General features: G+C 37.6%; 1 long non-coding RNA gene across 1 annotated transcript in view; it reads right to left on the bottom strand.

Moving 5' to 3' along the window:
* Positions 1-6,058: 6,058 nt before the first annotated feature.
* LOC139364369 (uncharacterized) overlaps positions 6,059-22,119 on the bottom strand; it is a 48,412-nt gene continuing 32,351 nt past the window's right edge. Inside the window, exon 3 of the long non-coding RNA XR_011626108.1 lies at positions 6,059-6,754. This is a non-coding gene — a long non-coding RNA (uncharacterized lncRNA). The remainder of the gene's footprint in view (positions 6,755-22,119) is intronic.

Here is a 22,119-nt window from a genome sequence, read left to right as displayed (position 1 = left end):
TCTTTCTTTTTATTTTTGTTGGTGTTTTATAATTTTTCTATAGTAAAAAATTATAATATATAAATTTTTATAATAATAAAGACAAATTACTGAACTAGTATACCAAGTATACTCATCACAGTAGTTTTGCACTGCAGATCACAGCAAACACAGTCTATACTGGTCATTCATTGGCACATCTGACCCATGGCATTTTCTTACATTACAAGTTCTCGGAAAAGTTTTGGCAGAAGGGGCAGTACAAATAACCCTCAATCCTGGAAACCTATGTAATATTTTATTTTTCGTTTCTGCTTAGTAAATACTGGAATCCAGATACTATTTTTTAAATCATTAAAGCTAAGTTTTTGTTTTTTTGTGGTTTTTTTTTTTTTTTTTTTTTTTTTTTTTTTGTCAACTAGCTTCAGCTGAATTGCCTGCTACTTCCATTTACTGATAGCATATAAATAAATATGTGTATGGTGGCCATAAAGACAAGTTGTGGCAGAACATCCTGTACCCAGGCAGAGAGGCTAATCTTGGTGGAGTTGTTGACATCCTGTGTGACCTTGAATGAATCATTTGACCACTGTTTCTGCCTGTCTTCCCTCTTCAAAAAATGGGACACATAACAAAAGCTTGATTTGGAGACTAAATTCGAGCAAAGAAAAGAAGTTTATATAATAGTAACAAATACAAATGAATAAGCTCCAGAAACAAGAAACAATTAAGTTTGACATTAGGAAAATAATTATTCACAAATGGAGTGGTAGTGCTTTTGGACAAGGACAAACCTCTAGAAAATCTGGAGGTTTTTAGTAAATGCAGATTTGACCTAAAATAAGTATTTTAAATAGATTCAATTTTTGAAGCAATTTTTTCTTTTCTTTCTCTCTTTTTTTTTTTTTTTTTTTTTTTTTTTTTGAGATGGGGTCTTGCTCTGTGGTATGATCTTGGCTCAATGCAATCTCTGCCACCTGGGTTCAAGCGATTCTCCTGCCTCAGCCTCCTGAGTAGCTGGGATTACAGGCATGCACCACCACGCCCAGCTGATTTTTGTATTTTTAGCAGAGACAGAGTTTCAGCATCTTGTCCAGGCTAGTCTTGAACTCCTGACCTCGTGATCCACCTGTCTCAGCCTCCCAAAGTGCTGGGATTACAGGCATGAGCCTCCGCACCTGGCCTGAAGCAATTTTTTTCTACTCACACAGAATTAAAACAAAGAAGCTTTTTTATTGTTTCGTTTAAATTATTCTCAAAAGAAGTTTGGAGTTGAACACTATCATTTTTTCCATTTTTTCATTTATTTCTAATATTAAGATGCCAATGATAGAAAAATGTATTAGTTAAGATTTACCAGATGATCACGATGTTTACAGACACTGTGCTAGGTTCATTCACTTGATAACCTAGCAAATATTTGTTGAGTGCCAACTACATGTTAGGCTCTCTGCATCAACTACACATTTCCAGCTGCTGTGAGAACCAACCTGTGCTGTCATATAAAGACAGTATTTGCATTGAATAAATTTCCCATCTAAGTGAGAGAACAAATGTGAAAATAAGCCATTTAACTGCAGGACAAGAATAGAAGTTCACACTTGCACTAATGCAGGTGAGATATTATGGGAGTGTGGACCACAATAACCTTTAAACACAGTAACCTTTAAAAAGGATGCAGAAGAGGGAACAAATTCACATCAGCTTTAGTTACTTCATCTCTCTCGAGTTGGTGGTCAAGGGAGTGGGACAGAGAAGGAATGGAGAATTGTGTCCTGGGTGATCTTCATTAATACAGATTATGAATGAGAATGTTGGGAAATTGAAGAGGTGATCAACTAATTAGGGTTATTTTAAATTTGGGATGTATATTAAACACAGAAGGTCCCTGAAACCCTTGAATATAGGATTCTGGAAGCACAAAGTTTGGTCTGTCCTGGATAAAAAAGGTACTTGAGTATAAACACATGCTGGAAATTTCTATTTTTGTTTCTCGTATTTGGCTATGGATAGATTCTTCTTTGGGAATACAGAGACAGAGTAGAGATTCACAAAGAATTATTCTGCTGATAGTTCTTTATGGTGCAATAGTCTGTTTTGGCGGGATAAGCAGAAGGTTTAGAGTAACAAGGCCAAATTCAAATAAACTTTTACCTACAGGATAAATGACCATGAGGAAATAAATTTCTCCAGGATTCAGATTTCTCATTGGTGAAATGAACTAAAGACTGTCCATTTTCATTTCTAGACCTCATGTTTTTTATTCAGAAAAAAAAGAAACTAAAGCAAAATTTGCTTAAGCCATTAACTTTCCAGCTGCACTTGGATTTAGGGCTGGCAGATTGTTTGCATCTTCAGAATCTGCACTTCTAGTACGAAGTCAAAGAGGAAATCCATATTATTACTTATAAAGTCAAATCCAAGTTGCGTATTTGACTATTGACTCCAACTGTCTGCCATTTTCAGGTAGATGCAGTTTGGTTATTCTATCTGAATTTGACTTAATTTTTCTTGAGGGTCACGAAGGTACCGTAAGTGTATTTTATTCTGTAAGATATAAAGGGCAATTATTCAAACGAAAAAGATCTATAACCGGATCCTGGAGCATGCATATTTCCACAGGTTTTTCTTCAATTTAGAGATGGAGTGAAGCTCTCAATTTATCAGTTCAAGTAATTTACATCAGATATTAGGGCAGTAGTCTCCAGGGGCCCTTGGTTATTTATTTAAAACTCTTATATCCTCTTTTCCCCAACATTTTTCTCCTTACATTTTTCTTTTTGATCTCATTCACTTGTAAAGTAATTGGGAAAAGTGTCACTTCCTCTCCATTCTAACACTTTTTAACAAGCTTGTACTATCAATAAAGTTTCTATTTATTTGTATAGTTGTATTAACTCATTTATTCAACCAATATTTATTGACTACCTACTAAGTGCTAACAGGCTGCTGGGCTGGTGCTGAGGATGTAATGACAATAGAGAATGATGTGGCCCCCTGCCTCCGCCCCCATGAAATTTCCAGTCCAGCCCTCCCAGCGAGTCTGAAAGTGCAGTTCATTTTGTAATTGACATAGTTGAATGATCAGTAGTCAGGAAAGGGGAGGAAAGCTGCATGTACCATCTGTCCTGAAAACTGCAGGGGAATTTTAGGGAAATCAAACGTAATCACAGATTATATTTAGAATAGGATTGAACAGAGAATATTAACTTAAGGTCATAACATACCTTGCAGATATTTATTCACTGTTGTGACATGACTTTATTAAAGCACTTAGACAACAGACAAAATTAAATCTTAGTTTTTGTAAGATTAAAAGTTGAGTAGAAAAAGCAAATATAGGTTGGCATGGTATTTCTACATATAGTATTGCTGAGAGTGTTCATTTTATAAGGATGCTTTCAAGTAAAGGGTTTCTTAAGTGTAGGGTTATAATCCAAAACTGGTATGATATTCTACATCAATTTAAGCAAACATGAAATTGAATAAATATTAATGAAATGTCAAAAACAACTTTATTCTGTATACTCTACTTGCTCTTATGAACATGGCTGTATTCAAGTACCTTATGAAATATTTTGTTTTCACCCAATTTCTTATGCCAAATACACCATAAGTTTTGAAAATGGAGATGGTAAAAGCTACTTTTTAATGATCAAAATGTATCTTATCAGGAAATTACTGACCTGCACTTCATTGTATTAAGTTGAATAACAATGACTCCAAATCTTGATTTTTCCCTCTAAAAACATTCATCATTCATTTTCTTAATATGATTTTTTAAAAAAGAAAGACACTAAACTTTCTTGAAAATAAATTAAAATGGTTAAGTTTGTTAACAATAAACAATTAGACAACTTAACTGAAGTAGGGTCCTCTGGGTGAGCAAATGACAATGTGTATTAAATCATCAGTTCTGGGACGGGATAAGGAGAGGGAGCTGGGCCTTAGGGACTACATGGTTCATATTTATAGTTGAAGGTTCTGGGGAAGCCCACAGATGTGATCTTTATTAATCCCAATATTTTATTTTATACCTGAATTTATAATTGAGTCTTAAAATCAAATGAGATGTCATTGCATCACCATCTGTTGTTTCAAAAATAAGAGGCACACTCAGATGTTGTCAACGGCCACTTTAAACAGATGCATTCTTCTCATTTTCTAAAGCTGTTTTTGAAATATTTTCGGAAAAGTCTTCAATTTAATAGAAAGAAAAATTATGAAGGTAAGTGGAAACATTCCCAACAGCCTTGCATCTACTGCTCAGAATAAATAAGTGGCAAGATATGTTTTATTTCGTAGTGCTCTTCCTCACTCACTCACCACCCCACTGTGATGCTCACAATGATTTTAGTTCTTAGATGATGGAAGGACTGCAGTCTTCCATGCTCAGGCCCAGCCTAGAAGTCAACAGAATGGCAGAGAGTGGGTGCCACTTTGTTCCCAGGGGCAGCCCCTTTAGAGACGTTAGTGGTGACATATCCACATCATATATGCATGGTGTGGTTGGCAGGATGTCTGGAAAAATTATATTGTCTCATTTTCTAGATCTACCAATATGACATTGGGCCAAAACATGGGAAGATAGAGGCAAGGATGTTTTCTACCTTGTTTTGATTTTCTTTAACATACACCAAATAGTTTTAGAGCAATCATTTTATTTTGTCCTCTGAATTATGCTGTAATTATTTCTGAGCTGTTTATCAAGTTATGCAAACATGTGTGCATATAGATATTTTTATTTATGGCTACCTAAAATTTATGGACATATATACATACCATATATAATCTTGGTATTACATATGTGTATGTATATGTACGCATACACACGTGCGTACAAGCAATTCAATACCGTGAAAGCAATAATCCCAAATGAAAACACATTCCCGAAGTGTGACTTGTCATTCTTTATTCATTTGTCATTGTAACTCAAATATGAATTCAGGTTTCTAAAACCAAAAGATTCAGTACAGAAACTCAGGGTATCATGTGCAGGGGTGGGGGTGAAATGTTCTGTTCATTCTGACCTGAGGGCTGGTTGCACCTGTCAGAAGACCTCAATTTTAACAGAGCTAACGTCCATGACTAGTATGTTGCTTTCAAATCCCAAAGCCTGCACGTTCCTGAATCACACCATTAAATTCCACAGGAGAGATCCCTTTGAATGGTCTTCTGCTTTAATGGAGGAAATTTCTGCCGATCACAAGAAGTTTAAGGAACAACCATTTTCTCCTGGTTCCACTTTCCCTACCTTCTTTAACCTACCTGTCATGCCTGGATAGGCCATTCTTTGTTCGAATGTCTAAACAAAGCATAGAGGAAAAACATTTAAAGAAATAAAAGGGAGGGTAACCATTCCAGCAATTTGTCATTGGAACTTTAATGGTGTATCTGTGGAAAAGTAATAAATGGGCTATAGTTCATTAGGCAAGAATAAATTTCCCTCCATAATTTTATCTTTGTTTAATTGAATATTTAATTAGTATAAATATAAAACTAATTTTTGAATGTGTTCAGTACATTTAGCAAGAAGACTTGGTGCTGAGCTCTGTCAAGAAACACTTCTGCAGATGCGGACAGCCACTGTGCCCTCCGTGTCCTCCTCAGTGTGCTGATAGAAGTGAGTGGGTCATTTGGCATTAGCAAAGGAGTAAGTTCGCATTTGCACTGAGCTGGATCTTGCCAGACTGTGCATATTGGAACCCGCAGACAGAGGCTGCTTTCACGTTGATGAATGGGTTTTTTCAAGCGTTCTGCTCCCTAGTTATGAGAAGGGTGACCCGGTCAGGAGACGACTTTATGAAGCTATAAAAAATGTATGTCACTTCGGACTCTCTAATGTCATGGGGAAGGGAAAAAAAAAAAAAAAAAACCTGTACAAAAATGGCAGGGTAATAAGGCTGTTTTCAATGCTCAAAATAGCTTTCTGTCTGCAGTCATATGTAGCCCTGAAACCCGGGCCATAGAGGGTGTCCTGGATGCATTGTCATTGAGTAGATTAGAAAAAAAAAAAAAAATATATATATATATATATATATATATAGAGAGAGAGAGAGAGAGAGCTTTGTTTGGCTTTTCTTGCCTTCACAGAAATGCTTATGGTGATGACAGTAAGACATTTCAAAATGCAGGTCTGGTAGCTCTGTGTCAGAACTAGGAAAGGTGCAATGTCTTTTTAAAAGTAAGCAATCTACTCAAGGTGGTGATGACTTTTAAGTATGCGGAGAAGCTAGAAAGGGAAGCACTACAAAGCAAACACGTTTTGAAAGGGCTTTTTTCATCTAATATTTTATAAAGTCTTTCCTCTGTATCACAAAGATGTTTCTTTTTTTTTTTTTTTTTTTAAGGGAGGTTTCCCAGGTACACTTACCCCTTATGCTTTCCATCGAATACTCTGGGGTTTACAGATAGGGACATGTCGATTTTAACAAAAGCAGCCCTCTGTAGACCCATAATTTAGCATTCATGGAATTCTTTCATTCCTCTCATCAATATGCATATTTCCCAGTATCAGGTGCTTTCCTTTTTGATATGTCACGCATTTCATAACTCATGTTCAGCTGTTAATTTACACAAGATAGGGAACACAGAGGACCAAGGTTAGAGTTTTTGCCTTTATTAGGGCTTCAATTAGTCATAGGTGAACTTTGGAAAGCCTCAACTGGATTCAAACAACTGGTTGAATCTTACAACAGTGGAGCATTCCCTTCCAAATCCAGGTATACTTTATCATTCCTTTTCTGGGACTTGTAGATTTCCCCCGTTAACATACCTAGAAAGAGGAAACATATGTAAAAGGCTATAAGCTCAATTTTTCAGTTATAGCAAATGTGAGGCTCATAGATAGTTATGAAGAGAGAAGGAGAGAACTGAATTTTTCACCTGTAGACACTAATATGACATTTCTTTCCCTTTTCCTCATGAAGATGTATGCCTATCAGGTAGCTTTCTAGTCCCATTCTGAAGAACGTTGGCCATGGATATTGATTTTGCTTGCCATGGTCACTACGCTTTGCAGCATGCAATCTCTCCATTCTGGTCCCAACTGACCCAAAGCCCATGAATTGCCTTGCTCTAAGAATATTCCCCCAAATGGGAAACTACTTTGTGCAACAACAAAACCACTCAATAAAGTCCACTCTCTTAAAGAAATAGGCATATGAGACACATACAAGGAGCTGGCAGTTAACATAAGCAGGCAGAGAGAAAAGTAGAGACAGGAAAATGCTGAATCATAGGAAGGCAGAGACTACTGAGATTGTTGTCCTGCACCAAAAAAGTTATGGCATCAGAGCACATTCCGGGACTCCTCGGGACCTCACTAATTAACCGCTCATTCTGACCTCCCTGGGAATTATAAAACTCCATCACCTGTAAAGTCCTGATCTGTTTTCTCTTTGCAGCCTGAGTGAACTGACCTAATAAAAGAGCATATGTTCATATTTTAAAAGAGGCCTCATTCTACTAAAGAGTATTTTTGAACTTTACATTAAAAACAACCCAGAAATAAAAGGGGGACAGACTGATACTTGTCTTCAAAGCATTTTAAAGAAGAGAGTAAATATGTACTCAATGGAGGCTTAAGATACAAGTTAAGATGAGAAACCCTGCCGGGTGCGGTGGCTCATGCCTGTAATCCCAGCACTTTGGGAGGCCGAGGCTGAAGGATCATGAGGTCAGGAGATGGAGACCACCCTGGCTAACAAGTTGAAACCTGGTCTCTACTAAAAATACAAAAAATTAGCCGGGTGTGGTGGTGGGTGCCTGTAGCCCCAGCTACTCGGGAGGCTGAGGCAGGAGAATGGCTTGAACTCGGAAGGCGGAGGTTGCATTGAGCCGAGATCACGCCACTGCACTCCAGCCTGGGCGACAGAGCAAGACTCTGTCAGAAAAAAAAAAAAAAAAAAAAAAAAATTGGGAGACCCAGGAGGTAAAAGACAATAAAAGCAGGTTCATTAAAATTGCAGTGAACACTGATATAAGAGGGAGATCCCTTGGCATTTTCAGTCCTGGATCTCATTGGCCAACATATTCTCATGGCTTAATATCGTATGAAGGATGGGCGAGCAAGGAGTGCCCTCTGCCCAAGAGACAGGCAAAAAGGGGGTGCGTTGTCTGCAAAGAATCTTAAAATAATCATAAAACTGACTAAAGTAGATCTTTTTATTAACACCATCATTCCCCCCCATCCTCAACCCTCAGAACTCTATTGCTATTTTGCACAGTGAAGAATGTGAGTCTTCACAGCATAAAACGGAGTTCTTGAGTAGAAAATTTGTGACTTTTCAGCCTCAAGAAATCAGAAGGTCTAACTTTGTCATAACAAATGCTCCCAAGAGAACTCTGAAGATAGATATTTAGTGAGAGGTTTCATTTTTCCGAAATACCCATGCTCTCCAAGTCTTTTAGTCGATAGCATAAAACAGATTATTTTCTCAAGAAAAATTCCACATCACTTAAGAATTTATTAACAATTTACATAATTGCTTAAGTAATCTGCATAATTGACAGGAAGTTTAATTTGACCCTAGTTCAACTGTAACACTTAGGTTTTAAACTGAAATTGGTATAATTCATTTATGAGAGTAATTAAGCCGTGGTGTCTAACAAATACATCTCATGCTGCCTGAGGCCCCCAAGACCAGAACATGCTATTAGAATGTTTTATTTAAATATGTCAAATCTGTTCATCTCCACAGTCACCCATGTTAAACTAGAGCAAATGGCTTATTTGACCTTGAGCTTCGTGCTTTTGAGAAAAGGGTATTTGAGGCACATAATTCAACTATTTTTCTAGACAAATCCACAAGCCAAAGTTCCTAAGGAAAGGCTAAGATTTACTTATATTTTACTTCCGGAAAGTGTTCACATTCTACGATAATCACAGAAGTTCTTAGACATATATATTTGTAGCAGCAAGACCAAGTAAAAACCCTAAAATAATGAATGATTAAGTTATAACAAGATGACTAATATTCACAAGTGTGAGAGAAGTGGTGACTCTGTTTACCTTCCCTGAAATGCATACTTTTTATATTTAAATGCATAGTTAATTCAACTAATCGAAGGACACTCATCTCAAACAGAAAATAGTGGTACTGCAAAGTGCCACTGCATATGCCTAGGGAAGGGCAAAGATTAATTTGAGCAAGAGTTGGTGACAGGTAACATCTCTTCACTTGGAAAACATCAGATCTCAACTTCACTTTGTGGCTGCCACCAGTGCAACGTTAGGGACCTAAAGAATACGGATGAGGGCCAGCCTTCAGTGGCATGGTTATGTAGACAAAGTCTCTGTTGGGCACACTCAAAGTGTATCCTTTTGCAACACTCCCATGAATATTCTAAAGAATATCTTATAATGCAGCCTCATGCTTGATACCAGACTCCAACACTGCAGGCCTCTTCACTCCTTCCCCTGTTCTGTCCCCAGCACTTTTTTTTTTTTTTTTTTTTTTTTTTTTGGAGACTGAGTCTCACACTGTCGCCTGGGCTGGAGTGTAATGGCGCGATCTCAGCTCACTGCAACCTCCGCCTCAGAGATTCAAGCAATTCTCCTGCCTCAGCCTCCCGAGTAGCTGGGACTACAGGCGCCCACCAACACACCTGACTAATTTTTTTGTATTATCAGTAAAGACGGGGTTTCACTGTGTTGGCCAGGCTGGTCTCAAGCTCCTGATGTCGTGATCCGCTGGCCTTGGCCTCCCAAAGTGCTGGGATTACATGCATGAGCCACTGCACCTGGCCAGGACCTTTTTTTTGATGTTCCTTTTTTCTCAGTGATCCTTCACTTTCTTGTGCAATTTTTTGATTGCCCTCAATTCTCATATTCTCTCATATTATTCACTTCCTTCTGAATCTAGATTCTCTACCCAACCCTTAAGTTCCACCATTTAGTTGACAGTTATAGTTATCACTCAATAAGCATTTCTCCAATGACAAACACCATGTGAGGTATTTGGCATAATTTATCTTATTTAATCATCATTGCAGCCCAGCAAACTATGTTTATCGTGAAGATGAGAAAATAGAGACTTTAGAGGAGTTAAATGACATGCCCAAAGTGTCAAAACTTAGCCTGAGTGGCACCATGATCTTGTGACCATATACACACTTGGAAAATTCTATTCTGTTACATAGCATATGTGATTATGACATTGTTTCCATTTTATTGTAAAATAAAATAATAATAGTAATAATTGCCATTATGGTAATTAAAAAATACAAATAGGGGAAACCACATAAAGTAAACTTATAGTTTAATAAACTGTTGTAAGTTGAACAGTCTTCTATTTATTATCCTTGTCAAGAAATTGAATATTGGTCAGGCACGCCAGAAATCCCTTCTGTGTATCCAGTCCCAATCACAGTCTCTCTCCCATGCCACCACATCATTACAACACCTTCTGAATGATAAGGATCACTTCTTTGCATTTCTGTGTAGTTTTATCATCCAAGTGGACATCCTTACATACTATAGTTTAATTTCTTTTAAAATTTGATGTCTTTTAAACTTCTTTTAGCCTAATGATTTTCTTTCTATCTCTTATTCTTACGGTAAACTGTTGAAGACTTACAGTTTCCCACAGTCTACACGTTGTGGATTGCATATTCACAGTATGGTATTTCAGGCTCCCATGTCCTCTGAATTTTTTGAAAATTGTCAAGTGAAGCCACAGACTTGACGAGAGTCAGGATTGATTCCCTTGGCAAGAAAGAAAGTGGTACTCTGCTCTTCTGACAAAAGGCTTCTAGCTCTTCTTGTGTGTTTTTGTGGTGTTACCAATCATTGATGCTCAATGTCTAGATCCATTCATTCACTGGAGATTACAAGAGCTATTCTTATTTATTTATTTATTTATTTATTTATTTATTTACTTTGAGATGGAGTTGCGCTCTTGTTGCCCAGGCTGGAGTGCAATGGCACGATCTCAGCTCACCGCAACCTCCGCCTTCCTGTTCAAGCCATTCTCCTGCCTCAGCCTCCCGAGTAGCTGGGATTACAGGTGTGTGCCATCACTCCTGGCTAATTTTGTATTTTTAGTAGAGACGGGGTTTCTCCATGTTGGTCAGGCTGGTCTCAAACTCCTGACCTCAGGTGATCTGCCCACCTTGACCTCCCAAAGTGCTGGGATTATAGGCATGAGCCATCACACCCAGCTCTTTCATTTATTTTTTTATTATGTGTTATCTAAAATATTCTCTATAAAGAGGTATTTTTCATTTGGTCATGTAATGGGATCATTCATGTAGTAAGGCAGGATGAATGCTTGATTCTTTCTCTTCATCACTTTGTATAAAATGAATATGTTCTTATCATTCTTTTGAAACAACCAATTACTGTGTTTTTAATATCCCTATGAACTAATGCATTTAAAACTATTTGATGAGTTTTAATCCATTGTAATTACTATCTTTGCTGATGCTCACATTTTCACATCTTTTGCAGTGTGAGTTTTTAAAAATTGGCTCTTTACTCTCTTTGACACAATGTTGGTAATATTTAGTGAACTTTGATAACTTTCATGCTATTTGGTAAGGCAAAACGTTTAAGGCTTATATTATATATTTCTTGCCCCAAATCTGGAATCAGCCATTTCTCCTTCAGTGGGTGTTATGAATTTAATTGTTTCCACCTAAAATTCATGTAAAGTCCTAATCCCAATGTGGCTGTATTTAGTGATAGGGCCAAAAAGAGGTAATTCAGGTTAGATGAGGTCATAAAAGTGGGATCCTGACAAAACAAGATTAGAGTCCTTACAAGCAGAGGAAGAGACACCAGAGATCTTTCCCTTTCTGTAAGGCCACATAAGGATGCAGTGAAAATGTGGCCATCCACAAGCCAGGAAGAGAGCCCTCACCAGAAACCAAGTCTGCTGAAACCTTGATCTGAGACTTCCAGCCTCCAGAACCATGGTAAAAATATATTTCTGTTGTTTAAGACCCTCAGTTTGTGGGACTTTATTATAGGAACCCTCACAGACAACCACAGTGGGAAAAGGCGTTTCAGTACAGGATCAGTGTATTCAAGATAATTACTGCTCCTGGGATGGTTGCTGTTTCAAACACTATTCAGTGGACAGAGTTAGGCAAGCTGGATAGATATGTAGATAGATAGATAGATAGATAGATAGATAGATAGATAGATAGATAGAAAATGTATCAATTCCTATTGATAATTCCAATTAAAATTCAGCACTACAAGATTTTACTTAACTGATCTTTGCTATTACATCATGCCACCTTTTTAATAGAACAAAAATTCTGGCTCCTAAGGGTATAAGAAATGATAGAAGTGAGCTAGGTGCGGTAGCTCATGCCTGTAATCCCAGCAGTTTTTGAGGTCAGATGAGCAGATTGCTTGAGCCCAGAAGTTCAAGACCAATGTGGGTGACATGGCAAAATGTCATTTCTACAAACACACACACACAATAGCCAGGAGTGGTAGCTTATGTCTTTAGTTCCAACTACTAAGGAGGCTGAGGCTTGAGCCCAGGAGTTTGAGGCTTCAGTGAGCCGTGATTGTGCCACTGTACTTCAGCCTGGGCAGCAGAGTGAGACCCTGTCTCAAAAAAAAAAAAAAAAAAAAAAAGAGACAAAGGTGAAATTCCCTAGATTTACTACATTATGCACATATTTCTCTCAATATAATAATGCAAATATTACCAACACTCATATGATTACTGAAAACAGTAAATATTTTTGCTTATGTTCTCATTTTCCCCAGATTTTATTTTTATGGTGGTACTGCTTTTATAATATTGCAGCATATTTTCATTACATACTATACTGTCTGCTTTTTAACTCTCATGTAGTCATGGTTATCAAATAACTGCATATTTAATGCTCACAGCCAGTCTTACATCAGCACCTCTCTAGTCACTTTAGATATTTCAAAATTAGTTTCTAGTATATTCATCAGGAAGATTTTATAAAAATTTTTCTGAGTTCTTGCATGTTGATAAAAGGTAATTTATAACTATTATATGTATTTAAAAGGTAATTTCTCTGGAAACTTTTCATCTTTTGAATAATTCACCCCATTTTCCTCTGAAATAAGCATTGATTTAAAAATGATAATCTAGTTTTATTTCTTATGTAAGTGAGTTGCAGTATTTTAGTTTTTAATTTGATTTCTCTATTCTATATTTCATGTTATTTTTAAAATATGTTAAACTTCTTTTGAAATAGTAGAATATAAATGGGATTTCTTTCATGAGCACATCTTTCTGATATACTTTAATTATCTATAGGAATGCTATTATCTTTCTTGTTAACTTTTTTCCTCTCCACATTGCATGATCTTTGGACTAGATAATTTTGTATTATTTATTTTATGTGACATTGATTTTATGAACATTCAGAAGGAGGTGCAGTATATATCTGCTAAGAGTTCAGTATCCAAAATATATAAAGAACACTTAAAACTCAGTAACAAAAAAGACAAACAACCTTCTTTAAAAACGGGCAAATGGACTGGGCGTGGTGGCTCACGCCTATAATCCCAGCACTTTGGGAGGCTGAGGCAGGCGGATCACGAAGTCAGGAGATCGAGATCATCCTGGCTAACACGGTGAAACCCTATCTCTACTAAAAATACAAAAAATTAGCCAGGTGTAGTGGCGGGTGCCTGTAGTCCCAGCTACTTGGGAAGCTGAGGCAGGAGAATTAGGTGAACCCGGGAGGCAGAGCTTGCAGTGAGCCGAGATGGTGCCACTGCACTCCAGCCTGGAAGACAGAGCAAGACTCCATCTCAAAGGAAAAAAAAAAAGAGCAAATGTGACTTCAAACCCTACTACAATCCTAAAGTAACCAAAGCAGCATGACAGCGTGATGCTGGTACAAAAACAGACACATAGACCAATGGAACAGGTTAGAGAATCCAGAAATAAAGCTGCAAACTGATAACCATCTGATCTACAAAGAAGACAAAAACAAACCATGGGGCAAAAACTCCCGAGTCAATAAATGTTACTGAGATAACTGGATAGCCCTATGCAGAAGATTCAAACTGGGCCCTTACCTTACACCGTATAAAAAAATCAATCCAAGATGGATTAAAGATTTAAATATAAAACCTGAAACTACAAAAGGAAATAAAGAAAAAGGAGAAAACCTGGGAAATACCATTTTGGATATCATCCCTGGCAAAGATTTCATGACAAAGACTCCAAAACAATTGCAATGGAAACAAAAATTGACTAGTTGTACCTAATTCAAAAAAGAGCTACTGCATGTCAAAAGAAACTATTGACAGAGTAAACTGACAACCTACAGAATGGGAGAAAAAAAATTCACAAATATGCATCTAACACTGGTCTAATATCCAGAATCGATAAGGAAGTTAAACAAACAAGCAATAAACAAATAACCCCATTAAAAAAAACAGGCAGAAGATATGGACAGACACTTCTCAAAAGATATACGAATGCCAACAAACATATATGCTCATCATCACTAATCATCAGAGAAATGTAAATCAAAATCACAATGAGATACTATCTCACATCAGTCAGAATAGCTATTATTGGAAAGTAAAAAAATAACAGGTGCTGGAAAGGCTGCAGAGAAAAGGGAACACTCATACACTGCTGGTGGGACTGTAAACTAATTCAGCCACTGTGTAGAGTGGCTTAGAGACTTCGCAGAGAACTTAAAACAGAATCACCATTTGACCCAGCAATCCCATTATTAGGTATATACCCAAAGGAATATAAATCGTTCTTCCATAAAGACACATGCACACATATGTTCACTGCAGCCCTGTTCATAATAGAAAAGACATGGCATCAACCTAAATGCCCGTCAATGGTGAATTGGATAAAGAACCGGGTGCGGTGGCTCAAGCCTGTAATCCCAGCACTTTGGGAGGCCGAGACGGGTGGATCACGAGGTCAGGAGATCAAGACCATCCTAGCTAACACGGTGAAACCCCGTCTCTACTAAAAAATACAAAAAACTAGCCGGGCGAGGTGGTGGGCGCCTGTAGTCCTAGCTACTGGGGAGGCTGAGGCAGGAGAATAGGCGTAAACCCGGGAGGCAGAGCTTGCAGTGAGCTGAGATCCGGCCACTGCACTCCAGCCTGGGTGACAGAGCAAGACTTCGTCTCAAAAAAAAAAAAAAAAAAAAAAAAAAAAAAGAAAATGTGGTACATATGCCCCATGGAATCCTACACAGCCATAAAAAAGGAGATCATGTCTTTTGCTAGAACATGGATGCAGCTGGAGGACATTATCCTAAATGAATTAAGGCAGAACCAGAAAACCAAATACCACATGTTCTCATTTATAAGTGGGAACTAAATATTGAATACTTGTGGACACAAAGAAGGGAACAATAGTCACTGGGGCCTACTTGAGGGAGGAGGCTTGCAGGAGAGTGAGGATCACAAAATTATCTATTTGGTACTATGCTTATTACCTAGATGATGAAATAATCTGTACACCAAACCCCCATTACATGCAATTTACCTATATAACACACATGCACATGTACCCCTTAAATTTAAAAGTTGGAAAATTCTTTAAAAAGCTAAAACTAAAATAAAACTGTGCAAATTAATTGAATAGACATTTTTCCAAAGAAGATACACAAATGGCCAATAAGCGCATGAAAAAAATGTTCAAGATCATTAGTCGTTAGGGAAATGCAAATCAAAACTGCCATGGGATATCTCTTTTAGACCCATTAGATTTGTTACAACAACAAGAAATAGAAAGTACTGCATATAGGCCAGAATGTGAGAAACTGGAACGCTCTTACATTGCTGGTGAGAATGCAGAAGATGTCACCGCTGTGGAATACAGTTTGGCGGTTTCTCAAAAGCTTTCTCACAAAAGTTCTTGTAAGTTTTTGCTTTGGCTCTCCAGGTGCTCTGTTTGTTATGAAGGCATTTGGGGGAGTTCAAGAACTATGCCTCCTAAAAAGAAGATAATCTCTCTTTGCTCTTTGAGTTTAGTGGAATCGTTTCTCTCCAGGTTTTTTCTTGCCTCTGCCATTCCTTACACAATTCCTTTCAAGTGTTGATGCTCATCAAAGCACAGTAATCATTTATATATGTTTAATATATGCATTTTTTCTTTTTTTCTGTACACATCTATTTTCTACTTGTTTCCTCACATACACAACCCATTGTATCATATTTGCAGTTTTCTGACTATATCATGCTCTCTAATTATACACGAATGTGCTTAGCTATGACCTTAAGCTTAATACTTTATCCCTCAAAGCTTTTTAAAGGAGAAGTAAAATTCGATACCTAAGAGGACAATTGAATTCCACCTCAAATCCCAGTTCCAACACTTTTTTTTTGGCAACCTTGGTTGCCAGAATTCGTTGCTTAAATTTTATTTGTCTCTATTTAATCTATAAGAAGAGAGCAATCATTTTCTATTAATAAAATCTATATGATTATTTCCTGGGTAAAAAAGAATGTACTGTTATTTTCATCTAACTGTTCATAAGTGCATCACATTAACACCAGGTATGCCCGGCTTTGTATTGGCAAGTTTATACTATTCTATACCTTCTATCTTCTCTCCTGTATTGTGGGACTGAAAACATGGGAACCACACCTCCCAGAATCATTGAAAGCAAATCTGGTTTTAGAGTCTGTCAGAAAAAGTAATGAAAATGCCACATAGAATATTTGAAAAGAGGAAGTAAAGCAGCAACAGAGCTCTTCAACAGCAGCTGGAAGGTAAGGAGCTTTGGTAGAAACAATCAGGGGTTAGGAACTGCTGATGGCTTACAGGAATTCTGCTAATCAACCACTTTAGTGCAGAAGGGTGCTGAGATCATTGGTGTCTGTCTCCTATAGTTCCCACTGCCTCTGAAACCTAAAATCAAATAGTGTTTCCCCTAAGATTTGTTTCCTCGAATCTTCTAAAGGTTTTGTAAGTGACTACAGTCATGCATAGCATAACGATGTTTCAGTCAACAACAGTATAGATGGCTCAGGTCTCATAAGATTATAACACCATATTTTTATTGTGCCTTTTGTACATTTACGTATGTTGAGATACACAAATATTTTCCACTGTGTTACAATTGCCTACAGTATTCAGCACAGTTACATGTTGTATAGGTTTGGAGCCTATGTGCAATAGTGTGTAGTAGACTATACCATCTACATTTGTATATGTAAGCACACTCTATAATGTATGCACAATGATGAAGCTGCCTAACGATGCATTTCCAGGAACATATCCCCATCCTTAAGTGATGCACGACTGTATTTTCATCTATTTAATATGTTCCTGCCTGGACCGTCTAGGGAACTCTCTGTTTCTGAAAAAACTTCAAGTGGTACATGGAGCATGCTTTTCTCCTGTTGCTGGTACATTTCCATCAGCCTGCATTTTACCAAACAGACCAGTTTTATTAACACTGGAAATCAATAGAAGCATGCATTCCTCTTCTTTTGTGAATTCCACAAACTTTATCAGGAATGCCTTAACAGCTACAGCAGTTTTACATTTAAAAGGGCTTTGAACCTGGAAAACTTTCACTGTTAATCTTTAAGTTCTCAAATAAATTCCCAGATTTCTCCAGAATTATCATCAGAAAACCAGACATCCAGTGTTGAAACTGACCTTCTAGTCACACCCTTGGAAAGTTTTCTTTTTCCTTTTTGACAATCCCTTGTTTATGTATTTTTTTATTATCACCTGTTGCACAGATTAACACATTTTACATGTTTTATGATTTGTTTTGTGTCCTTCAAAATATTTGTCATCGTTTTTCAGCTTCAAAATATGTCCTGGAGGATTTCCACTTAAGAAAATATAGAATGGACTTTTTTTAAAAAAGTATCTCACTATATACAACTGAAAAGCCCTGAGCATTATGTAGAGAACAAATAAAATAAGACCCTGAAATGTCAGAGTGGAAGGTAGACAGTCTAGGAACCTCAGAACTTATGGAATAGCACATTGGGGAGCTCCGTGAGTTTTCTTTTTGCTTCATTATCACAAACCAGGAGCTAAAGAAACCAGCAACCCAGAAATGCCAAAGACCCAGAAAATAAATGCTCCAAAAAAGACCTCATCTCTGTAGCTATAGGATCAAAAAAAGGGCAACTTAGCAAGACATACAAATCGTAGACAATAACTATACTACTTCAGCCCAACGCCACAGTACAATTGTAACTTCCTTTCCTCCCAAGCCAACAAAGCCCAGCTGGGCACCCTACATTCCTCCTTCATGAGGCTCTGAAAAGAGTCCAGCACTCGTTGAAGTGATGTCAAAGAAGTTGAGCAAAAATCTGGGACTTTCATCTCCATGAGGTGGTAATGATGCTTCCTCATGTGGTGTCAGTGGGAACACATAGGGCCTGAAATTCCTCCCTAACTTGGCAATAATGAGGCACTTCTTCCTCTCCTTTACCAAGTGATATCAGAGGAGGCCTACTGGAGGGTGAGGATTTTCAGAATCACCCACAATAATGAGGCCACCATCACTCTGTGTCAGCGAAGACCATGTGGGGAAGCAAGGCCTCCTACTCCTACCAAAGAGTAAAAAGAATGACTCCTGTAGCATGCCAATGGAAGCTGAGAGGTAAACCTGGACTTCTGTTTCCACCTGGCAGTAATAAGACATTGCCTTTCCAGGCAAAGATTTTATGACAAAGATGCCAAAAGCAGTTGCAACAAAAGCAAAAATTGACAAATGGCATCTGATTCAACTAAAGAGCCTCTGCACAGCAAAAGAAACTATCAACAGAGTAAATAGACAGCCTACAGAAGGGCAGAAAAGTTTTGCAATGTATCCATCTAACAAAGGTTTAATATCAAGCATTTACAAGAAACTTAAACAAATTTACACCAAAAAGAAAATTAAAAAGTGGGCAAAGGACATGAACAGACACTTTTCAAAAGAAGACATACATGCAGCCAATGAACCTATGAAGAAAAGCTTAACATCACTGATCATGAAAGAAATGCAAATCAAAACCACAGTGAGATACTGTCTCACACCAGTCAGAATGAGTATTATTAAAAAGTCAAAAAGCAATAGATGCTGGCAAGGTTGTGGAGTAAAAGGAAGACTTTGACATTGTTGGTAGGAGTGTAAATTAGTTCAACCATTGTGGAAGACAGCGTAGCTATTCCTTAAAGACTTAGAAATACCATTTGACCCAGCAACCCCATTTCTGGTTATATAACCTAAGGAATATAAATCATTCTATTATGAAGACACATGCATGAGTACATTCACTGCAGCACTACTCATAACAGCAAAGACAAGCAATCAACCTAAATGCCCATCAATGATAGACTGGATACAGGAAATGTGGTACATATACACCATGGAATAATATGCAGCCTTTAAAAGGAATGAGATTATATCCTTTGCAGGGACATAGATGGAGCTGTAGACCACATATCCTTTGTTATAACTAACAAAGGAGCAGAATACCAAATGCCACATATTCTCACTTACAAGTGGGAACTAAATGACACAGGGAGGGAAATAATACACACTGGGGCCTGTCAGAGGAGAGGGTGAAGAGAAGGAAAAAGAAAGAATAGCTAATGGAGGCTTGGCTTAATATCTGGGTGGTGGGATGATCTGTGCAGCAAACCACCGGGGCACACATTTACCTTTGTAACAAACCTGCACATCCTGCATGTGTACCCCTGAACTTAAATAAAAGTTGGAAACCAAAAATAAAAAACACAGTGTCTCTCCTTCTGTTGCTGGAGCAGTGGCAGAGAAAGCCACCTGAAGCAGAACTTTAAATAAGATCCAGACTCTCATAACATGATACCATATGTCAAGGCTTCATACTGTGAAGCAAAGGATTAACCTTGCCTGAAGAAAGATTTAGCTTTTCCCCCTGGATCCTGGGTGCTAACCTACAAGTTCTCAGAATGTCCTGCTTAATAAGGGTACCTTTGTTTACACAGGAGCCTTGTGCTATGCAGCATAGTCTGTGATAACAGTGTGATTTATGGTGGGCCTTTGGGCCATGTGACTTCATCTCTAAAGGGGCGAAAAACTAAGGTCAACAACATGAGCAGTCAACCACGTCTATGTAACCAACACCCAAAGAAAACTGTAGACACCAAGGCTTGGTGGAGTTTCCCTGATTGGTGAAACTCCATGTATTGTCACCCATCACTGCTAAGACAAATGAGCACTGCCTTCCCACCTCCAATGGGAGAAGACAATTGAAAACTCCAATGTAATCCCATCACTTTAGGAAGCCAAGGTGGGTGGATCACCTGAGATCAGGAGTTCAAGGCCAGCCTGGTCAACATGGTGAAACCCCATCTCTACTAAAAATACAAAAATTAGCTGGGCATAGTGGTGGGCACCTGTAATCCCAGCTACTCAGGAGGCTGAGGCAGGAGAATCTCTTGAACTTGGGAGGCGGAGGTTGTAGTGAACCGAGGTCATGCCACTGCACTAAAAAAAAAAAAAAAAAAAAAAAAAAAAAAAAAAAAAAAAAACAGAAAGAAAGAAAGGGAAGGGAAGGGCAGGGAAGGGCAGGGAAGGGAACGAAAGGGCAGGGCAGGGCAGGGCAGGGCAGGGCAGGGCAGGGCAGGGAAGGGCAGGGCAGGGCAGGGCAGGGCAGGGCAGGGCAGGGAAGGGAAGGGAAGGGAAGGGAAGGGAAGGGAAGGGAAGGGAAGGGAAGGGAAGGGAAACTCCAGTTGAATACTCCACCTCCAATGAGAGAAGACATCAAAAACTTATATCCCTTGGACCCTGCCCTATATGCCTTTTCTGGTTGCTGCTTTTAATCTCTATCTTTTCTCTGCAATAAATGACAACTATAAGTTGCTTGAAGACATAAAATGATCTTTGTTGAATTCTAAGTTCTGTGAATGCGTCTAGTGAATTACTGACTTGAGGGTGATTTGGGAGGTCTCCTAAACTTTTCAACCTGCTGAAAACCAAGAGATCTCAAACTATATTAAAAAAGACAATAAATAGATGCCACCATTGAGATCACAGAAATATTAGAACTATCTAACAAAATTCTAAACCAGCTATAATTAAAATGCTTCAACAATCAGGTATACAAACCTTCTTGAAACTAATTAAAAAAAAAAAAATAGATGGCCTCAGCAGAGAAACAGGAAATCTCAGCAAAGAAGTAGAAAATATAAAGAACACATTTTGTAAATTTTAGACATTTGAAATTATAAAACCAAAAAATACAATGACCAAATTAAAACAAAACAAAACAGAAAAATTTGTGAATGAGCTAAACAGCAGAATGGAAGGGTCAGAGCAAGAAATTAGTGAACTGGAAAGCAGAATAATAAAAATTGCCACATTTGAACAGAAGATAAGAAATAGACTTAAAAAATTGAACAAAGCCTCAGGGACCTGAGGGACCATAACCAAAGTTGTAGCATTTATGTCTTTGGGGTCTGAGAGAATGGAGGAGAGAGAGCACAGATGAAAAAAATACTCAGAGAAATAATGATAAAAATATAGACTTTTTTGTCAATTAAAAAAATAAGAACAGCATTAAATGTTGAAAAAGAAGTCCAAATTTTTCAAATCATAAGATATAAATCTACCGATTCAAGAAACTGACAAAACCTCAAACAGAAGAAGTCCAAAGAAATACATGCCAAGATGGATCACAATTACAATTCCAAAAGTACATAAAAACAAAAAAAATCAAAGTGGTGAGAAAGAATAAGAAAACCTTACCTATAGGGAAAAAATTCAAATGATAGGGAATTCATCCTCAGAAACCATGGAGACCCGAAAAATGTAGCACTATATTTTTCAAGTGCTGAAAGCAAAGAACAGCCATCCCAGAATTATATATCCAACAAAATTTCCTTCAGTAATGAAAATAAAATCAAGATACTTTCAGATAAAGAGAATCTAAGATAATTTGTTGCCAGTAGATGTATTCTAAAAGAATAGCCAAAATAACTCATTTAATCAGAAAAAACAATAAAGAAGGAACATTAAATATAAGGAAAGAAGAAAGTATATGGTAACCCAAAATATGAGTAAGTTCTACAGAATGCCCTTTTTTCAGTTTCCTCTATTATTTCCCCTTCCTCCTTGTGTGATTCTAAATGTATGCAAATAAAATATTTAGGATAATTATATTCTAATTGGGGGAAAGTAAAGAAATATAAAGGTAGGCAAGATTTCTATAAT

This window comes from Macaca nemestrina, chromosome 7, assembly GCF_043159975.1.
Source record: "Macaca nemestrina isolate mMacNem1 chromosome 7, mMacNem.hap1, whole genome shotgun sequence".
In the NCBI taxonomy this organism is placed as follows: domain Eukaryota; kingdom Metazoa; phylum Chordata; class Mammalia; order Primates; family Cercopithecidae; genus Macaca; species Macaca nemestrina.
This window is presented reverse-complemented; position numbering and strand designations above follow the sequence as displayed.